We start from the raw sequence: 18,430 nt of genomic DNA on the forward strand, positions 1-18,430 counted from the left end.
CCCCCGCCTACAACAAACTTTTCGTCCCAAGTTTGCCGCTTCCGCCGGCCCGGGAGCGTGGGGCGGCGGGGAGCGGCCCTGGGGGCCCGCAGCTCCCGGTTCGCCGTGCTGGGGGGACGGGGATGCTGCGGGGGAGGATGGGGCCCAGCCGCCGTCCAGCTTTGGGGAAGGGGTTTTACTTGGACTTTTTTCCCCTCTCTGGCTCCTCCTCTTATTCCCTCCTCCTCAGGGGGAGGGGAACGAGGGAGGCTCTTGGGGCAGGAGTAGCCAGAACAGGGGATTGTTTGGGAGTTCAGTCATCCAAAAGCCGTCTCCCGTATGGAGGGTCTGGCTTCCCGCATCCCGGCTCCTCTTCCCTCCTTCTCCTCCTCCTCCTCCTCCTCCTCCTCCTCCTCCTCCTCCTCCTCCTCCTCCTCCTCCCCCTCCCGCCGCGCCTGAGGTTAGCGCGGCCCCCCATCCCCAGCGCCAACCCGCAGAAAAAGCACAACCACTACCCTCAAACCAAGGGCCCCCTCACTTTCCCCTTCCCCCCAAAACAGGCTTTCCCCCCTCTTTTTCTCTCTCGCTTTTTTTTTTTTTTTTCTTCTGCGTGTGTGTGTGCGTGCGTGCGTGTGTGTGTAGTGAATTCCCCGCAGATCCGGCCTGGAAGTTCCCAGCTCCTGGAGTTAAGCCTCTTTGTTGCTTCCCTTCGTTTGGGGCATCTTTGTGTTTCCCCCCGCCTGCTCCACTGGAGACCGCGGTGAGTGAAAGAGAAGGGGGCCCGGGCCTGGTGGCCCTGGCGAGGGGCTTGGGAGGACGCACGGTAGTGGCGGGCGATGGGGCGCAGGGCTTTCACCCCATCCATCTTCAGGCAGCGGCAGAGTTTGGGAAGTTGGTGTGGGGATGTGAGGAAGGGGGGCTGACTAGGGATGTAGGAGACGTGACAAGGGAGTAGTGGAGACCCACTGGTCCCCACCAGGACGGCGCTTGTTTTGGCGCAGGCAGGTGAGATGTGGGGGGCTCGGATGTTTCCCTCCAGCTCTTCCTCGTCGGCGGCTCGGCCAGAACTAATGGAGGGCCCAGGACACGCACACGTTCCCGGGCTCGCCAGGAACTTCCCCAGCAGCCTGGTACACGACCTTGCCCCGTCCTCACTGCCGGTTGGGCGAGGAGGCACGGTGAGCAGTGAGGGAGAAGGAGAAGCTGTGCAGTCAGCGCAGATCCATCCTCCATTGCTCCAACTCTTGTCAAAAGCTGCTGGGAGTTTACAGGCAAGAGTTGTCTCTGGAAGATGCGAAGGCATTTCGGTTTGTGCTCTGTGAAGGGGCTGCTGCTGCAGCAGAGAAAAGCGGGAGTAGGTAGTCTGTCTGTTAGTAGAATTTTTGTCCTCTTCTGTGACCGTAGAGTTTTTAACCCTGGTGCAAGGATGAAGAGTGATTTGGGTCAGGGGAAGTAATTTTCTGCCCGGCTGTGGGATGTTGCAGGATTGGTGCACGCATGCCTCCCTGCTTGGACTGAAACTTTGCCAGATCGTCTGGATGGTGCCTGTGAATAGAAAATGTTTAGGGGAGAAAGTGGGATGCTGAATTTGTAGCAGTGCCCAAATAAGACTTTTTCAAGTGCTCTGAAGATACTTACTTTGGAAAATAATAGACTTTAACCAATACCCCCGGCTGGCAGAAGGTATTTAATACAAATCTGTGTTTGGGCATTTCCTCAACTGATTCCCCTAGTGTTATTTCACTGGCATTGTGTGAAAGGCAATTCACATCTATTAAAGATGGTCCTTTTTTGTCCTTGCTTGTTTTAAAGAAACTCTTGTGACCTCTCTGCAGCATTATGTGAGTGGGATAATAGGAATCCATACACACACTCAGAACTCACATGTAATTCCCAGAATGTCTTAAATGTTTTTCTTGATGCCCAATTCTCTTAATTTCTACATTGCTACCATAATGTCTTTTTGATATGTCCATTTGCAATCTGCTGTTAAAATTTCTTTTCCCATGGTCTAAAAAACTACCATGGAAAATATTAGAAGAATGTGGGTGTTTTGTAAGTAGAATTTTATCTTAGTTTTCTTTTGAAACTAACTGACTGCCTGCGATTGAGAGGAGGGTTCCTCCATATTTATGCCTATGCACTTATATGGCAGACACTTTGAATTAATGGATTGAATATTGATGTTCATGTTTTGGGGAAGAATTTCAGCAGAAACACATCATGCAGTGAAGATTCGTTCTGTTTATTTAAGTGACCTAAAGAAATGAAGGTGAAATAAATTCCCATGCTGCTAGGAGTCATGTGGGGATCTTCTGAAGTAAGGACACTTAGGAAGAGCTGCGAGCTTCCTTCTGGGTGCATGATATTCTCTTACAAGAAATAAATGGAGTTTTGTTCCATGTCCTTTTCTTAATTTTCCCCTTCAGATACAGGGACTCATCCTGCATATACCAAGCAGAAGAGGTCCCAATAGGTGTTAGCTGTGAGGGTTGAAGTCAGATACAGTGCAGTCCTCCCTGCTTCCTGCTGGGGAATGTGAGCCAGGTTCATCTGGGCAGTGCACAGAAGTTCTGTGCAGCTGAGAAAGGCAGGGTCAGTTTTCTCCCACTCATACACACACACCCACAGGACCTTTATTTGAGAGATATCCCAGTACAAGAATCCACACACTTCTGCTCTGCTTGTACAACGAAGAAGCATTGGAGCTGCATTATTCTGCATGTGTGTGCTCCAAACTAATGTGTAAGTTGTATGAGTTCTATGTATCCCTGCAGTCTTTAGAAGGCAACTTTTCTGTGCCTTCTATTGACATGATACAGAAGCACAGAGCGAGAGGTTCTTTGAGACTGCAGAGTGGAAACCAGTGTCTGGTGTTTGCAGAGGTCTTTCCAGCCCTCAGAGTGTGAGACTCCTGGCTTGGAGGTTTGCTCCATTGAAGGACCAGTGAATCATTGCTCAGTCCACTTCACTGCTTGCAATTCTTCTGTGTCCTCAAAACTAACAGCAGACAGATCCCTCCAAATCTTCAGAACTAAACTGGCAGCCCTGCAATACCATCATGATGCTGGTACAGCTCCTGGCTTTCTAGGGCCAGCAGAATTGCCTCTTTGGAGCCAGCTGGAGCCTCCTGCAGAGCAAGAAGCATCACGGGCGGGGCTATGAAGCAAGCAGCCTGCTTTGTCCCCATACTCCACAGTGCTGCAGTGGAGAAAGTGCCTTTCCTGAGTTAAGAAAAGTTACTCATTTAGGGCAGACCTATTTTTTTTGTAGTTTCTTGTGATTGTTAGTGAAACACTGGACTGAAACACCACCATATCTACCTGCCAGTGTTTCCTGGACTTTTCTTGAACCACATGCCCTTAGGAGCACAGAAACCTTGCAATCTGATAACAAGCATAGGAAAAAAACCAACTATTGCTTCCTCTGCCTGGGCTGTAGGAGGGAGCATAGGTGACAGGACAAGAAAGGCACTTCAGTTGGGAACTTGTGTTGGGAAGTGGAGGTGTTTGGGCTGGGTCTTGAGCCCATACAGATGCCCTGTTGTGAGCTTGAATTTTCTCCAAGGCCTGTGCCTTACTGTTCCCATGCAGAAAATGGAACTGGACCCTGTGCTGATAGGTTGAGCGCTGGGGGGGGCACATACTAGTCTCTATGTTGGCTCTTGTCAGCTGACTTGTACCCATTCTCATGTCTCTCAGAACAGAACTCAGGTGCTCTGGGGAGAACCCTCTCTGTTGTGCTGGGTCTCCTCAGGACTGGCACAGGGCTGGAGAGGCACCTCTGTGCCTCCAAAATCACTCTTTTCCCAGGCAAAGGCAGGCTGTCTCCCAGCACCGCAGCTTGTCTGCCTCATGGAGCAGGGGAGCAATGACAGGGAAAGGTGTGTTGGGGACCATGCTGGTTGTTTTAGCCCAGGTTGGCCGGCAGGTGGGTTTTCAGAGACTTGAGCTCAGCCAGCTGGGCTCAGTTTAGTCACTCAGCCTGCAAGGTGTTGCAACAGCAGTAGGCTGAGGTAACTCGAGGTTAACAAAAGTTCCTTTGGCAGTAAATAATGGTGGATTGTTCATTTTAATATCTGATGCTGAGTGCTTCAGAGACATGAGGCACAATTCCCTTGGACTTCTTTAATGTGCAGAGGTGACTTTGATATATTAATGCTGGCATGTTATAGACCAAGGCTTGCAAATCTCTAGGTTTAAACTGTTACCTCCTGGCCTAAAAATCTGCAGTGTGAATTCTTCAGCTAGGATGGGATATCCCACAAGGAAAAAGTTCTCTTGCAAAGTCTTCGGAGACTTCCTGTTTCTGGTTAGACTGAAAACATCCTGAGGGAAAAAACGTGCTGCTGTATGTTCTGGTGTTCCTGTGGTCAGTCTCAGTTTAAGAGGATGTTATGTATTCCAGTTCCTAGGCCACAAGAACAATTTAAGGTGAATAATGACTAAGTGAATTGCAGGTCCTGAGGTGGAATGGGGATGAATATCATCCTTTCTAAATGTACTTTGTGAAATTGTTCAATGCAAGGTACTGCATGCTTCTTTTTCTGTTTCCTGATGCTGGGTTTAGTTCCCCTTGGCTCTGAATCACACGACATCATATTTGCTGCTTCTCTGGCTGAACACAGTGCTTGAAGCCGGTTCTCTGGAAGGAATGCTTGCAGAAAGGGAAGCTTTCAGAATTTTCTTTGGATGCATATTTGTGCGTAAATCTTCTAAAATCTCTCCACAGGAGTGTATGCTCCAGCAACCCAGCTGAGTGTCCATGGGAAGCTAAGACAAAAGGAGTACGGATGCAATGGAAGCAAGTTGGCTGAAAAGCTCAGAAGGATATTTATTGCAGGGAAAAGAAACCACTTGGTGCTTGCACAGTCCCAGAGCTGCTGCAGGCGGTGCAGAGCTTTCTTAAGCTGTTGCTCCCTGCTTAAACAGGGAGCAACAGATCCCTGCCCTGAGGATGTTACATGCTCCTTTTATTCAAATGGCCTCTCTTCCCTGCAAGAGGACAAATGGGATGGGAGGCTCAGCTCTGGGATGGGAGCCTGATGGGGTTGGTAGCAGAGCACCTGGACTGGGTGACTGTGAGGGGCTCTGAGCGCTGACATTGTGTGTTGTAGGAGCTCTTGAGTAAGAAGCAGTGCCAATTTGTTTTGGCTCTAGTGGCATTGATGGAGAGAAATGTGCATCAGGGAGCGTGTGGGACATGCTCAAGCTTCTTTGCCCTCCTTGTGGGCAGTATGCTAGCACAGAGGTGAGATCCAGACTTTTTCCTTGCTTTCTGCTCTGCTGCTCTTAAGAGGGTGCTGCCCTGTGTCCAGTCATCTTCCCTGAGCAGCCATTGGATGTGAGGATGGCGAATGTGCCTTGTGCCTGTGCAGAATTTTGGAGGCTTGCTGGGTGAAGTCCACACCACACCGCAGCATGTTGCCTCTATTGAAACCCACCGTTGTCAAGTTTGCAGAGGTTTTGGGCTGTGGTGTCTCTAAATGTGTGTGTGAAAGCCAGATGGTGTTTTGGAAAGTGATCATTTTTCATTAACTTCTGTGCCTGGCAAAGGCAGTAAATCTTTCACTCCGAGCTTGCAGCAGCAAAACCATTTTAGCTCTCTCAGGTCCACTCTGTCAGAGAGATTAGCTAGCAGGTTGTGCTTTCATGCACAGCCATAGACCCAGGGCCCTGCCAAGTGCAGGGATGTGTTCACTGGTTGTAATGTCAGTGAGTCTGAACAAGCTTGTGTATCTGAAGACTGTGCATCAGTCTGCCTTCAGATATATGTCCTTCTGCTGGTCTTTAAATCGTGAGTGCCGGGGAAAAGGGTGTAAAAATTCCTGTCAGAACTGTGTTGTCAGGTTTCAAATACCAGAATGAGGTTACTTTTTATTTTCTTTTTAGTTGACAGAAGGACAGGTTAGACAGAGCCCTGTGAATTAATGTGTTGAGTTTAGTGTGGTTTAGAAAGCCTGTGGTAATACAAACATAGTGAGGTAGTCTTTGAGAAATACACCTCAAATATGATACACTGGCCTGGAATACAGCATTTATTTGCAAAATTCAGCTTCTTCTGGTAATGTCACTGTAATTTATCCTGGTACTTATAGGGAGAGCAGCCACCTTGCTTAGTGATGCTAGTGTTTCAGGGTGCAAGCCTGGGATGTGAGGGCAGCTGTGTTTGATTCTCTTCTGCACTACAGATTTCCCCCCAAGTTGGGGTGAGTTGCTCTTTGCCTCAGCTCTCCACCTGCAAAACTAAATGGCACTTCCCTGCTTCCTTGTAGTGTTGAGGATAGGTCTGCTGGAGATCAAGAGAGACCATAGATTTGCTGGCTCTCAAAAACCTCTTGGATGAGGACCACAGTTGGTTTCAGCAGAGAGACTCCTGCGGCACTGACAGCCCAGTGGGTGGCTCCTGTGGTTGCCTCTGGGGATGTGTGCCCCTGCTTGTTGGGTGGATGGGGGCTCTGCAGGGAGTGCAGGATGCTTTTGGTTTGGAGGGCAGGCTGCTGTGCAGCTCCAGCAAGGGCCCTCTCTGAGTCTGACCCTCGGGGAGCCTGGCGTAGGTAGCAACAGTGCAGCTGCAGCGAACTTCTGGCTCCAGCCAGTGGTGGTACAGAGAGGCCATTGTAATCCTATGTGCTGTACAGTGTACATCTCAACAGGCTAAGTGGCTCCAGGGTTGGTTGTTTTTCTTATTTTCCCCCTCCTCCTCTTCATCCCTTCAAATCTACTTTATTGAGTTCCTCCCCTTAAATTGAAAATTTGGCCTTATCTTCAAAGAAGCCCTTTAGTGCCAAGCTTTTAAAGGTGGGGAGGAGGCGAGAGCAAAAGCATCACATCCATTAACAGCCCAGTTGCCAGAGAAAATGTTTTTTAAAACATAATCTGAAACCTTAGTGTTTAGGAGCCAAAGCCAAGATTGAATACAAGTATGGGCCTTGTCCCTAGAGAGTCGCAGTGCCGGGAGTATGCTGGCACAAAGACAGACCATGGAGCGAGGATTCTTGTGCATGCACGCACACAAATAGACAATTATTTGGAAGCCAATAGTGTTCTGGATGCTGAAGAAATTTAATCTAGTGCCTTCTGTCCCAAGTTGCTCCCTGAGCTGTGGCTGATGTGGAGAGCATTTTCATTGCTCCAGCACTTCTCTGGATGGCAGTCCCCACTGGAGCAGGAAGATTCCAGCAATTTGTTGGTCATGGGTGGTAAAAGGACTGTCTGGTCCAGCTTCTTTAGAGCCTGCTGCTGTCAGTGAGAGATTTCTTTGGGAACCCTGAATGGTGATGGGCATATGATTTTTGTGTTATTTTCTCCAGAAGAAAGCTGCTTGTTTAACAAACCCAAGCACTGTCAGATTGAAGGGTTGGGTTTGAGTTCCAGTGTCAAGGGATGTTTTCAGAAACATGTTGGGTGGGATATTTCAAAAATACCTGGGCAGACTTTGATGATGCAGTGGGGAGTTAATGGGACTTATGAATTGAGACGAGCTCCCTCTCTTCACTTTTCAGTACAGGGTCACGCTTGGGGGGTTTATGGGACGGTCCCACTGTCACCAGTCTAACAGCTGCCTAGATTAGCCCTGACCACCTACTCCTGCATGGAAGTGTGGACCCTGTTTCGTAAGTGGCTATTTAGGCGTATCCTGGCTTGCAAGCACTTGATGTGCAGCTTCTAAGCCAGAGTCATCTGGACAGAAAGAGCAAGATGGCCCCAGTTAACCAGTTGCAATGGGGTTTAAATCCCCATTTAGTGAGGAACACCTCATTACTAACTTCTTCTGGGCATGGTTAGCCAGATCACAGCAGAGCTGTGGGACCCTTGCAGGAGTAGGGCTTGATATCTACTAGCTCTTGAGTCCCTCTGGAAACCTCCATACCCCTCAGCAGGCCAAGCAGGGTATCAGCCTTGTAGCTGTCAGGAATTTCTCCAATTCGAGGCTTGTAGGGTGAGACAAGCCTGTGAGAAGCTGGTGCATGAAGAGCTCCTCAGAGAGGTACGCCAGCTGCTTTAGATGTGTTCATCATCACCTTTTGTCACTCCAACTTTACCCTTGTGGTGTCTGGGACTGGGAAGGGAAAAGATGTCTGCCTTCCAGCAGATGAGGAGCTGAGCTCCTGGTTCCGTGCCAGCCTGAACACCTTTGTAATGCCACAGAGAAGGAGTCCAGGGCCACGCAAGGACTGGTTGCCTTTGATGACCTTGCTGCTCTGTGTGCCTGAGGTGCTGTAAATGTTGCAAGAATAGATCAGCTATTGTCACCCCAGCTCCAGATCCTGTCAGAGGTGGCTGCCGAGGCAGCAGAGAGGAGGAGGGTCTTGGGATCATGATTAACTATGCCAGATCACCATGCAGCCCATTAGTTTGATGATGGATGCTGAGAAAAGGAGGTCAGTACCAAGGTACAGAGCTGGAGCTGCTGGAGCCTGGGTGTGTTTGCTGACCCTAGTCACCTCTTGGTAGGGAGGTAGGGAGCCAGTTTCAAGAAGAGTGATCTGGTTTACATGGCTACAGCAAGACAAGACAGCTCTGTGTCTCACAGGACAGGAACCAGTCTACTCCAGCTCCCACTAGAGCTGGCTGTGCTTGCCTGGTGGGAAATGTGCAATACAGGCTGTGGGATCCCGCTGATGGCATCATGAAGCCTGTGGTCTTTTCTGGAAGGAAGGGTCTGCTACTTACATCATGTACCAATTTAGGCAGGAACATTGTTGCTAAATATACAGTTGTCCTGTTTTTCTCACAATTGCCTGGGCTGCAGGTTTGGGGAGAAGGGAATAGGAGCACAAAGACACCAACATCAAGAGCGAGTGGCAGGCTATGTTTATCATTGATGCTTGACCCTATAATCTCCCTGGGGATAGCTTTGGACATCCCTAACCTCTAAGCCACTTGAAAGGACTACCTTTAAAAAAATTTCCCAAACTAGTGACCAAGCAAACAAGTGCAAATTTCATCAGCCACAAAAATGTGAGTATAACCCAGTTTTAGCATAGTTTTAGCACTGAAGTACAGGTTTCTTCACTCTCTAGATTAAAGCCTGAGAAAGGCCTGCTACGCCATCTTCCCCCATCACCATATTCCAAAACCTAAATTGCTGTTTGTATTACAGTTTTGTCTACAAGTTTTAACCAAGGTTGGGACTCAGCTATGACAGATACCATGTTAACTTGTAGTGGGAGACTGTTCCTACATTCCCATTCAAAACAGTGAGGCAAATGTGAAAGAGGAGATAAAAATAGAGCATGGAAAGGACACATGTACCTTGGAGTGACTCAGCAGGTTAGGGCTGCAGCTAAGTACAGACCCCACTGTGCCTGAGAGTCAGTCTCGTGTTCCATCTTCTACTGTGCCCTGCTCAGAAGAGGTCGAAGTCCAGTGTCAGTAAACCTTGATTGAAAGTTGTCCACCTTGAAGCTGAGAGTTGTCATAGCAGGGTCTCATATTCCTTAGCTTTCAGCTCACATCAGTGGCTACGTGTGCTCCAGTGAGTGATTTCCCAAAGGGGCACTTGGCACTGCAGGTGGTGTTGGTACCATCCTGCTGCTGTGCATGCCTTACATTGGGGCAGGCAGCAGGTCTTGCGGAGCTGGGGAGCTGCAGGTGGAGAGCAAGAGCTTGTGGATGAAGGGAAAGGAAAGGAGCCAGTTATGTCTTTGATTCTTTCCTGTCAGCCAGTTTTCAGTTGTGGCATCGTGCTTTGAAAGGTAGCTGGAAGAGGAGAGTGCCAGTGTAATAACAGTGTTTTGCTTCCTGCATGCAATCTCAAGTTAAACCATGCCATTACATAAGTATTGTGTGCCTTCTTTCCGCAGGGGGTCTGGACAGGGGCTCTGGAGGTATTGCCTTGCAGTGCACAAGCCAATAATAAGCTCTAACAGATGCTGCTAAGGCCAAGTCCATGGCTTGTATTGTGCCCAGGTGCAAGAGGAGATGTTCAGGTCAGCAGAGAGGCACCTTACACTGTAAGGAGGTGCAGGAGCAGCAGGGAGGGACAGCAGGGTTACAAAGAGCTGCTCTTCCTGAGCATATTGAGCCCATGTCTGGGGTCATATGGGGTACCTGAATGCAAATCTGACCCCTGCAGGCACAGGCAGCCCAGTAGGGAGCAGCTGTGTAGACACCAATGGCAGGACATGAGCAAAACTTGGCTTGATGCATTCACTGGGAGCTATCTCTTAAAGAGGATAGGATTGCTTCAATGACACCTGAGCAGGTTCTTTCCCCCCTCCTTTTCTGTCTGACTCAGAGCACTGTTTGGGGGAGCAGGTGGGGATTCAGATGCATCCTCTTCTGGTGTTTACTTGGAAAAAGCTTCAGGCAGACTGTATTGGGGGGCTTCTCATGGCCATGGCCTTCTGCTATCTGATTAACAGACTGAACTGCAGTCAGAGGCTTTTTGCTCAGAGGAATGCTTTGAAACATGTTGTTTTTAATGGCACTGTTGCCCAGGGCTCTTTGTGTCTAAGTGAAGGGATGACTCTTTGCTCTACTCTGCAGGAAGAAAAGCCTATCTGTAGTAGGACTCCTCCATTTGGCAAGTGTTTTGATCTGCTCTCTGCAAGCTAAATAATTGAATTACAGAGGAGATCTCAGATGAGGTGTTTGTGCCCTTGCAATCAGTGCCTTGGGAGTGGAAGAGTGGTGGGAGATGTCAGACAGCTGCACAGTTATGGTTTTTTCTTCTCTGTTGATCCCAGGTCACTCCCTGTGCCTGAAAGACTACGAAGAGGCCCTTACATAGCTGCTGCCTTCACTGCTGTCTAGCTGAATTAGACAGGGCATGGGATGGAAAAGGCATTAAAATGGGTTTGTGCCACCCATCCTTCCTCATGCTGTGTATAATCTCTTCCTCTATACCAGCACACAGCCCCCTTTCAGTTTTGCCTCAGACCTCACAATGAGAAGGGAGAACAGGATTGCAGCTGAGGATTCTAGCGTGGCCCTATTCCCTGCGTGCATGCTGCCTCGCAAAAGATGTAGGTGCCTTTGCCAGGTCCTTGCACCCCCTTTTCTCCCTGTTTTCTGTCTTTAATTTCCCCTTCTCAGCCTGAGGTCCCAGTGCTGCCTGCAGCAGTTGCTGGGGCTGAGAAAGGCTTGTTGGGCCATATCCTGTGTGCCCCTGCCCTTACTTGTCTTGGGGAAGGCTGATAAGGAACAACTAGGGGTGCCTCCCCAGGCGCCAGCCCACTGCTGCAGAGATGCTCCCAGCCCTCGCCGACCCGAGGCAAGCACAGCGTGCTGCGTGTCGGAGCGGGTCCGGGAGCCCTTGCCCGGGCACAGTGGCTGCCTGCAGACACAGGCAGGGCTGCTGCCTCCTCTCAGGTTATTTGGGAGAAATGCCGTCCTCGAGTGAGATCCATGTCTCTCCTTCCCTTCTTTCGCCTCAGCTGGTGGATTGGGGCTCAAGGGTTCAAAGGCAACATTTTGAAGTCCCCACCAGCATTTCTGATCTCACAGCATTTTGCAGGCTAGGAGGGTTTTATGCTGACCTGTGTCCTTACAGGCAGCCAGGGAAGCAGTGGACATGGCATGTGCTGAGGTGTCAGCATCTGCAAGGGTCGTGTAGGAACCAGGCCAAAAAGGATCAAGAGCTGTTAATGAGCCACAGATGGTCAGCTTTATCTTGGAGCCTGGTGATTTGGGCTTCTAGAGCTTTCTGCTGAAGAAATATATGAGTTAAAGCTGGTAGCAGGCAAGAGCTGGGAAGGAAGACCCTAAAATAAAGATCCTTAGACATATATGGAGGACCTCAAGAGATCATCTCTGCTAGAGCTCATCGTGTTTTTTCTGAAGGTCTCCTTAACTACTCGAACTAGTGTGCTGCAAAAAAAAGACTAATTTTCCGTAGAAGAATTTTGTAGTCAGTAGGTAAGACCAGCAGAGATTTTTCTGTGGCTGTTACAGAGGATGATCTCCAGAGCCTTTGCTTGAGCACAGAGCCCCAAAGGCTGCAATAGATGTGTTCCTCTCTTGCACAGGGCAGGATGCTCCCAACAGATGTTTGTTATCAGCAAAGTAAAGCAAAGAAACAGAAAAACTTCAGTTGGCAAAAAATGCAGAGGGAAATTATCATTGTTTCCCTGTTGTGCTTGCAGAGAGAATTCTTGAAGCTGCTTTCTGTCCCATTTTAATATTTTATGTTTATATAGCTTATCTCTTTCATGAGGAACTATTAAATCCTGCAGCACATTATGGATGTGACTATATGAGAACAGCTTATTTTACCCATCCCAGGGCAGAGTGTGCCAGCTGCACAACTGGATCTAAAATTATGGAGCAGCACTTTCACAAAACTGAGTGCTCTTCTTCCTGGAACAGTTAATAATTATATTTTTTCAAGTTAAGAAATAGTGAATGATTTCCCTAATGGTAATTCTGAGATCGTACTTCCCTTAGGTGGGTGAGTTTTCACAGTTGCTAGAGGGAAAGACCGTATTCCTTCCCATTTCTAATGCTGCACTTGTGGTCTGTAGCAAGTGACAGTATTTAATGTAATTTGGAGGGTAGGTACTGCCTGAGGTGAATTACAGATGGCTTTGCACTGAACAGTGAAAGGTTTTTCTAGGGGTATTTAGTGCTGTGGGACAGTCACAGATTTCCTTTCTCCAAGAAGGCGCTGACAGTCCCCGTAAGCAATTAGAGATAAATGTCCTTGAGGCAGAGGATGGCTTTTGCTGAGCACCTGGGTTCTTAAAGGAGTCTCTGTACAATAAAGGAATCTAATACTCCTTATGTTCCTTTACTGGACAGCAATATAAGGATTTTTGGAAAATCCAAAGAGTTCTAGATTTACACTTCCTGGTAGACAATCAAATGTCAGGAGTTTGCTGTGTCCTCCCAGAACACTGCTGGGTGAGTCTTTGGAGAAGGCCATCTGATCTTTTCTGTTAAACATTTGCTAAAACCTGTCAAGCAAAGGTGATTTCTGCATTGAAAAGACATTCTAAAATGATAAAGCAATTCACAACACAAAAGCTTCTTAGTCCTTTGCAGCAGAAGGACTGCAGACAAGTTACACTTCTTCAATTAGATGATTAGCATATTAGATTTAAGTTTTAAAAATGTTTTAGGCTGAGCAGGATGCCTTAATAGATGGAAGAATAGATTAGAATCTCCTGTTGTCAACCCCAAAGCCCAGGAGCTGGTGTCAGTGTTTATTTCTGGTCTTTTTACTGCTTACAGTTTTCTCCAAAAATGACTAAACATATAAAACAAGGATAGGGTTTGGGGTTTGAGGTTTCTTTTTTTTCCTTCCCCTGTTCTAAGCCAGACTCTGACCACAGTCATGTATTTGTTTTTTTTTCTCTCTTACTTCCAGATGCAGTCACATAACAATAGCCTGGAAAAAAAGTACTGGGAGTGATTTGTTCATGAATTTATTTCCTTTTTTGGGCTACAAGGAGTGGGTTAGCATTTGGGTAAGGAGGCTGGGAGCTCCAAGCCATCTCTTTCAGGATTGAAGAGGGTTTAAGTGGGAACCATCCTGTTAAAATGAGAAGCACTGCAGAAAGGCAGACTTTCTGGAGCAAGCATTTCCACTGCTCCATGGGCAGAGCCTCACGCTTGGGGCACCTCTTCTCAGCTGAACTTTATTTGTTATTTATGTAATAGCATCTTCTCTAACAGACGCTACTAAACAGGCTTTGTCTGCCACAGGCAGGCAGGGACCGACTGCAAGAGAAATGCCCCTCCTGTCTTGGGCTTCTTCAGAAGTGGATGATTGTTTGCTTTCCTTAACAGTCTGCTAATAGGAGGTAGTGGGTGGTGTTGATTTTCTTATTTATTTTATGTAGGATATCATGACAGATGGTGATTTTGACTGTTGTCCTCAGCTGTAGAAGCTGCTTTCTAAACCAAGCTAGCTATGATTCAGGCATTGTAGCGGGATGATCTGTGAAGGAGGAAAGCATATCAGAGACATCAGATTCCCAACTGATTGTGCTCTGTAATCTCTCTCCTGAAGAGCAGAAAAAGAAGTGTTTTGCAGACAGGGTTAGGAAATACATTTTTAATGTCTGTATCTTAGGGTCTTGGCAGGTGACACCTCTGATTGCAAGGAAAATTAAAAATCACCAGGTGGGACAACAGTGAATATGTGACTGCTGTGCTGGTCGGGAGGGTGGTTGTTAAAATATCAAACAGTACAGGCACTGAAATCTTGATATTTTATAGATGTTTCAATGGATTTGGTCCTTACAGGAGAGAAAGCAGAAGCAAGTGGAGCTTATGTATACTGGAGAGGGAACATAATCTGATAAAGGCCGGACCAGTCAGTAAAGTTTTCAGATCGCAGGAAATTTCCTCAAAGTATTTATTTATTTATGGCTCTGCTGAAAAATTTTCAACCAGCTGTGTTTAAAAATATAGCAGTAATGAGATACTTAAAAAAGGAGTTAATCTCTCCCTCTCTTTGACATGCTGCAGAGCACCAGCTGTAGCACAAGCAAGCCCTGGGGAATCCAAGTGGCCTGGCCATGCAGCCTGTGAGCCAAAGTCACTCTTCGGGAAGACAAACCCTGGAGGGAAGCACTGGCCTGTTGCAGGTCATGGGATGGTGACCATTTGGCCATCCTCCAGGGGCAGCAGTTTTAGCCTTTGCAGCTCTTCAGCTCCCCAGATCTCCCCAGTTCTCTTAGATCCCAGCCACTTGTTCTCAGGGCAGCAAGACCCAGTTTTGTCTGAAGTACTGGGAGGCCTTGAACTGTCTCTGACACCCCCAACGGGGAAGTGCTGGAATGAGGAAGAAGGAAAACCAAGGGCTTTTGTACTGAATTAACAAAAAGCATGCTCTGCATGTCCCTGGGTTCAGCTGTTACAGACTGCAAACCAGACTGGGTTTTTTGTTTTGCTTTTAAATGCTTCTTTAGCCAATGTATTTTTTTAAAAAATATTTTTTCTGTCTTTTTTTAAAATTACTTTTTCTGTCTGTCTTTTTGAGAGACAGAGCCAGTCTGGGACTCTTCATTTGGCCCATCCAGTCTCTGGATGCATGCACAAAGCATGCACAAGCCATCTTCTCCAGGCTCATTTCCTCTAGGATTTCCTATGGCTTTGCAATGGCCAAACCTTGTGTTTGATATCAAGGTGGAAATGGCAGGCCAGCTGTACTGTGTTACTGTGCCAGCAGGGCTCAGTGCTGCATGCAGGAACTCTGTGAGAGCTACAGCTGTGAGAGTAGTAAAAAATGTGTTTGGTGATTGGCAGAAATTGTTTTGAGGAAGCAGATGCCTCCTCCTCTGATGATGATGATGGCGTGGCACATGGTAGACTGGAAAGGCAAAGCATGTTAATTTTGGTCTCGGGTGGAGGATTGTGTGGAGAAGTCTTGTCTTCTCTGTGCCTACTGGTTTCAGCTTCAAGATGCATATCACAACAGAAAAATCTCCTCTCCCCTGTTTCCTTTTTCCACCACTGATAGGTAATCAAGATTTGGTTTTAATGACTTCCCTCTACTCTCTCTGTTTCCTCTCCCCTGCTCCACACATGCCTTTTTTATATTTTTTTATGCATTTCTTTTTGGCAGAAGTTGAAACGCAAGAAGCGTTTGGACCAAGATGAAAACAGTGGAGGAGCATGTTGGGCAGTGCAGTGCTTTGTTCTGAGTTCAGGGGGACACAAGGGGGGGAAGGGATGTCATTTCCCAGATGGGGACCCTGCCAAAGATGTTCTTGCTTCAGAAAGCAATGAGTGATTTTTGGGGCTGTACCAGGTTTAACCCTTTGTTCACCCGCTTCTGCCATCCAGGGAAACAGCAAAGGCCTGGATCAAAAGTGGGATGGTGTCGTGGTGTGTGGCCCAGGTGACATGAATGGTCTCAAACCAAAGTCTGCTGTTGTGACTAAATGCTGTCAGTGGTCTGATGTGCTTGTTCTCCTGTTGGAAACCCTAAGGAGTGGATGAGTAGTCTGCACTTGTTTATGATTGAGAGTCCAACACCGATTGTGCGATTGTGGTTGAAAAAACAAGATCAGCATGTTCCTTACAGGGGTTAGGACTGCTGTGCTGCCTCTTGTCCTGCCAGAAGCACCTGGTCAGATTTTGCTTCAGCTGTTCCCATTGCAGGACAGGGAGCACTTTTGTCTCATGATACTTGGGAAACACCTTGTCCTGTGACCAAAGGAGCCCTGCACTGTTGGGACTGCAGCAGCAGCAAGTCCCATGCAGCTTGTGGCTGTGCTGGGGACCACTGGCTGGTCATAGCACTGGTTCCTTCTGTCTGTTTTGAGCCAGTCTCCCATGTGAGAAAACTGCAAGTTTGGAGGGTATGGGGAGTGGAAAACCTCTGTAGGCATGTATTTACTGCCATGTTTATAGCTTCTTGGGCTTTAAATGTTGCATCATGTGTGCAGGCTGCTGATTTAACTGCCCAAGGACTGTTTGTTGCACAGTAGCAAATTGAGGGTAAGGGTACGGGAGGGGAGCAGAGCAGGGAAAGTTAAAGCAACTCTGCCTCTTTATTAATATCTCTTCCAGGTTATAAATACTTGGAGCACTTATGTCAGGACTCTAGAGGAGGTAGTTTATCTCCTGATGAAAAAAAGCTCAAGGGTTTTTGTCTGTGGTACTGGACTGTTTCTTAGTATGGAGGTTCAGCCTTTTAAATCTGGATGGAGTTCTCCTGTGGAAGGCCACCCTCCTCCCTCAGAGTTGGAGTGAACCAATGCTGTATGCATAAAATGCATCAAGTCCCTTTGTGTCAACTCAGAGTCGTTATTCACCACAACTAAACCTGCAAGCCTCTTTTTTTTTAGAGCCATCAGCCTCTCTGGGTCCTTTGATCTCTCACAGTCCTTCTCTAGCTGGGAGGATGACGGCTTTCCTAACCCCCCCCCCGTGAACCTCAGTAAACACAGTCTAGGTACAAAGGTGTCAGTAATTTTGACCTGCAGAACCACAAACTTCCTCTTCCCAGCACCTTTGCAGCATGAGAGTTTTTGATCACTTGTGCAGAATGCAGGTGGCCACAAACATGACAAGGAATGGTTATACCAACACTACTGTGAGTGCATCCATGGCCAGTGACTAATAAAAAAGTGATGCATCCAGTGCTGGCCTTGAAACATGCCCTTTGTCTCTTACACTTCTTTCAGACAGCCAAGAGAGGTCTGATCTATAGGAAATTAATATAATACCACTCTGGTGTCATTGTTGGGACAAGATGTAGAAGAATAGGGGCATGTAGACAAAAGATGCATGTGTAGGATTGCCTGTGATGGGTTTCTTTTTGACATATTCAATCTTGAATGCTTTGCCAGGGAGGTCAGCAGACCTGGTTGGAAATTCCATGTGCACGTCTTACTGCACAGCATGTCTAAACTTGCATATTTTTCATCCATTTTCTTGAATCCTTTAAGTCATCCAGGTACCCTTTCCAGCAGTCTTGTGAACCATGGGAGGTGAAGCCCTGACTGATGGACAGGCACTTAAGTGGGAAGCAGAGTCCAGTGTTTCCCCTCACTTGCACAGTGCCACTAGGCACCCTTGGCTTCAGGGCTGGGATCATCTGGTTTTTCATCAGATTTTTGGCTGTGGTTTCTGGCTCCTTATAAGTGCAGTAAATACCACTGCAGGCTTTCAGGTGAAGTGCATGGTACCAGAGCTGTTTGGTATTGCTCACTATCTTGGAGGACTACTTTCAGCCTGGACTTTGTCTTTATTTCACATGTCATTCACATGTCCAGGTGGTTGCATGTGTGTGGTGCAGGAAGGTGTCCACTGAACCACACAGACTGCTGTACTCACACCTGCCCAGTTCTGCAAATCCTATTCTAGATGAAAACATTTTGAAGGTGTGACTTGCTCATTGTTTGTCCATCCTGGTGGTGGGTCTTCCTGCAGTAGTCTTCATCCTCTTGGCTTCACTAGTGCCTGCTGATGGGCTCAGTTGGCCTGTGACAGCTGATCATGGGGTATTTGCAAATGGTGCCACATTGGCTCTGCTACTTCTCTGTTTACTTAGTTCTTGGCAGCTGGATGTTTGAATGTTTGCTTGACAAACACTTTCCCTGAAGTCTCTGATTTCAGAAAGTTTAGTCTGACAAATCCCAATGAATTCTCCTGTTCTCTGTTGTCAGTGGTATCTGTCTCCCTTAACCACAATATTTTGTGTGTGGTGCAAATTCATATTTTCCCCTTGTTGCAATAAGCATGCCGCTCCCTGTTTGGTTCAGTTACTGAGGCAGTATCCCCATGATGCTGACATCTGTATTTTACTAATCCAAAAATCCTGGGGCTACCAGGAAGCAGTAGAGATAATTATAACACTGCATACCTGTCTAGCACCTTTCTATGAGAGTCTGAAATTGTCTGACTCATGTTCATCTCGTTACTGCTTGTACCAGCCGGAGTTTGCTGTTCCTGTTTTTGCAGCCTGGAAAGCTGAGACACAGGGTAGGAGTGTATTTTATCCAGTAGAGGAGGCGATTCCAGAAATGTGGCATCATAACCTCCAAGAC

The 18,430-nt window shown here is 47.5% G+C and overlaps 1 protein-coding gene across 2 annotated transcripts in view; it reads left to right on the forward strand.

The window, feature by feature from the left end:
* Positions 1–243: 243 nt before the first annotated feature.
* BOC (BOC cell adhesion associated, oncogene regulated) overlaps positions 244–18,430 on the forward strand; it is a 54,813-nt gene continuing 36,626 nt past the window's right edge. Inside the window, exon 1 of one of the 2 annotated variants that reach the window (XM_059837989.1) lies at positions 244–739. The gene's annotated coding sequence lies outside the window, so the exon portion shown is untranslated. The remainder of the gene's footprint in view (positions 740–18,430) is intronic. The other variant, XM_059837988.1, reaches the window with a different exon arrangement.

The sequence above is a fragment of the Haemorhous mexicanus genome, chromosome 2, assembly GCF_027477595.1.
Source record: "Haemorhous mexicanus isolate bHaeMex1 chromosome 2, bHaeMex1.pri, whole genome shotgun sequence".
Taxonomy (NCBI): domain Eukaryota; kingdom Metazoa; phylum Chordata; class Aves; order Passeriformes; family Fringillidae; genus Haemorhous; species Haemorhous mexicanus.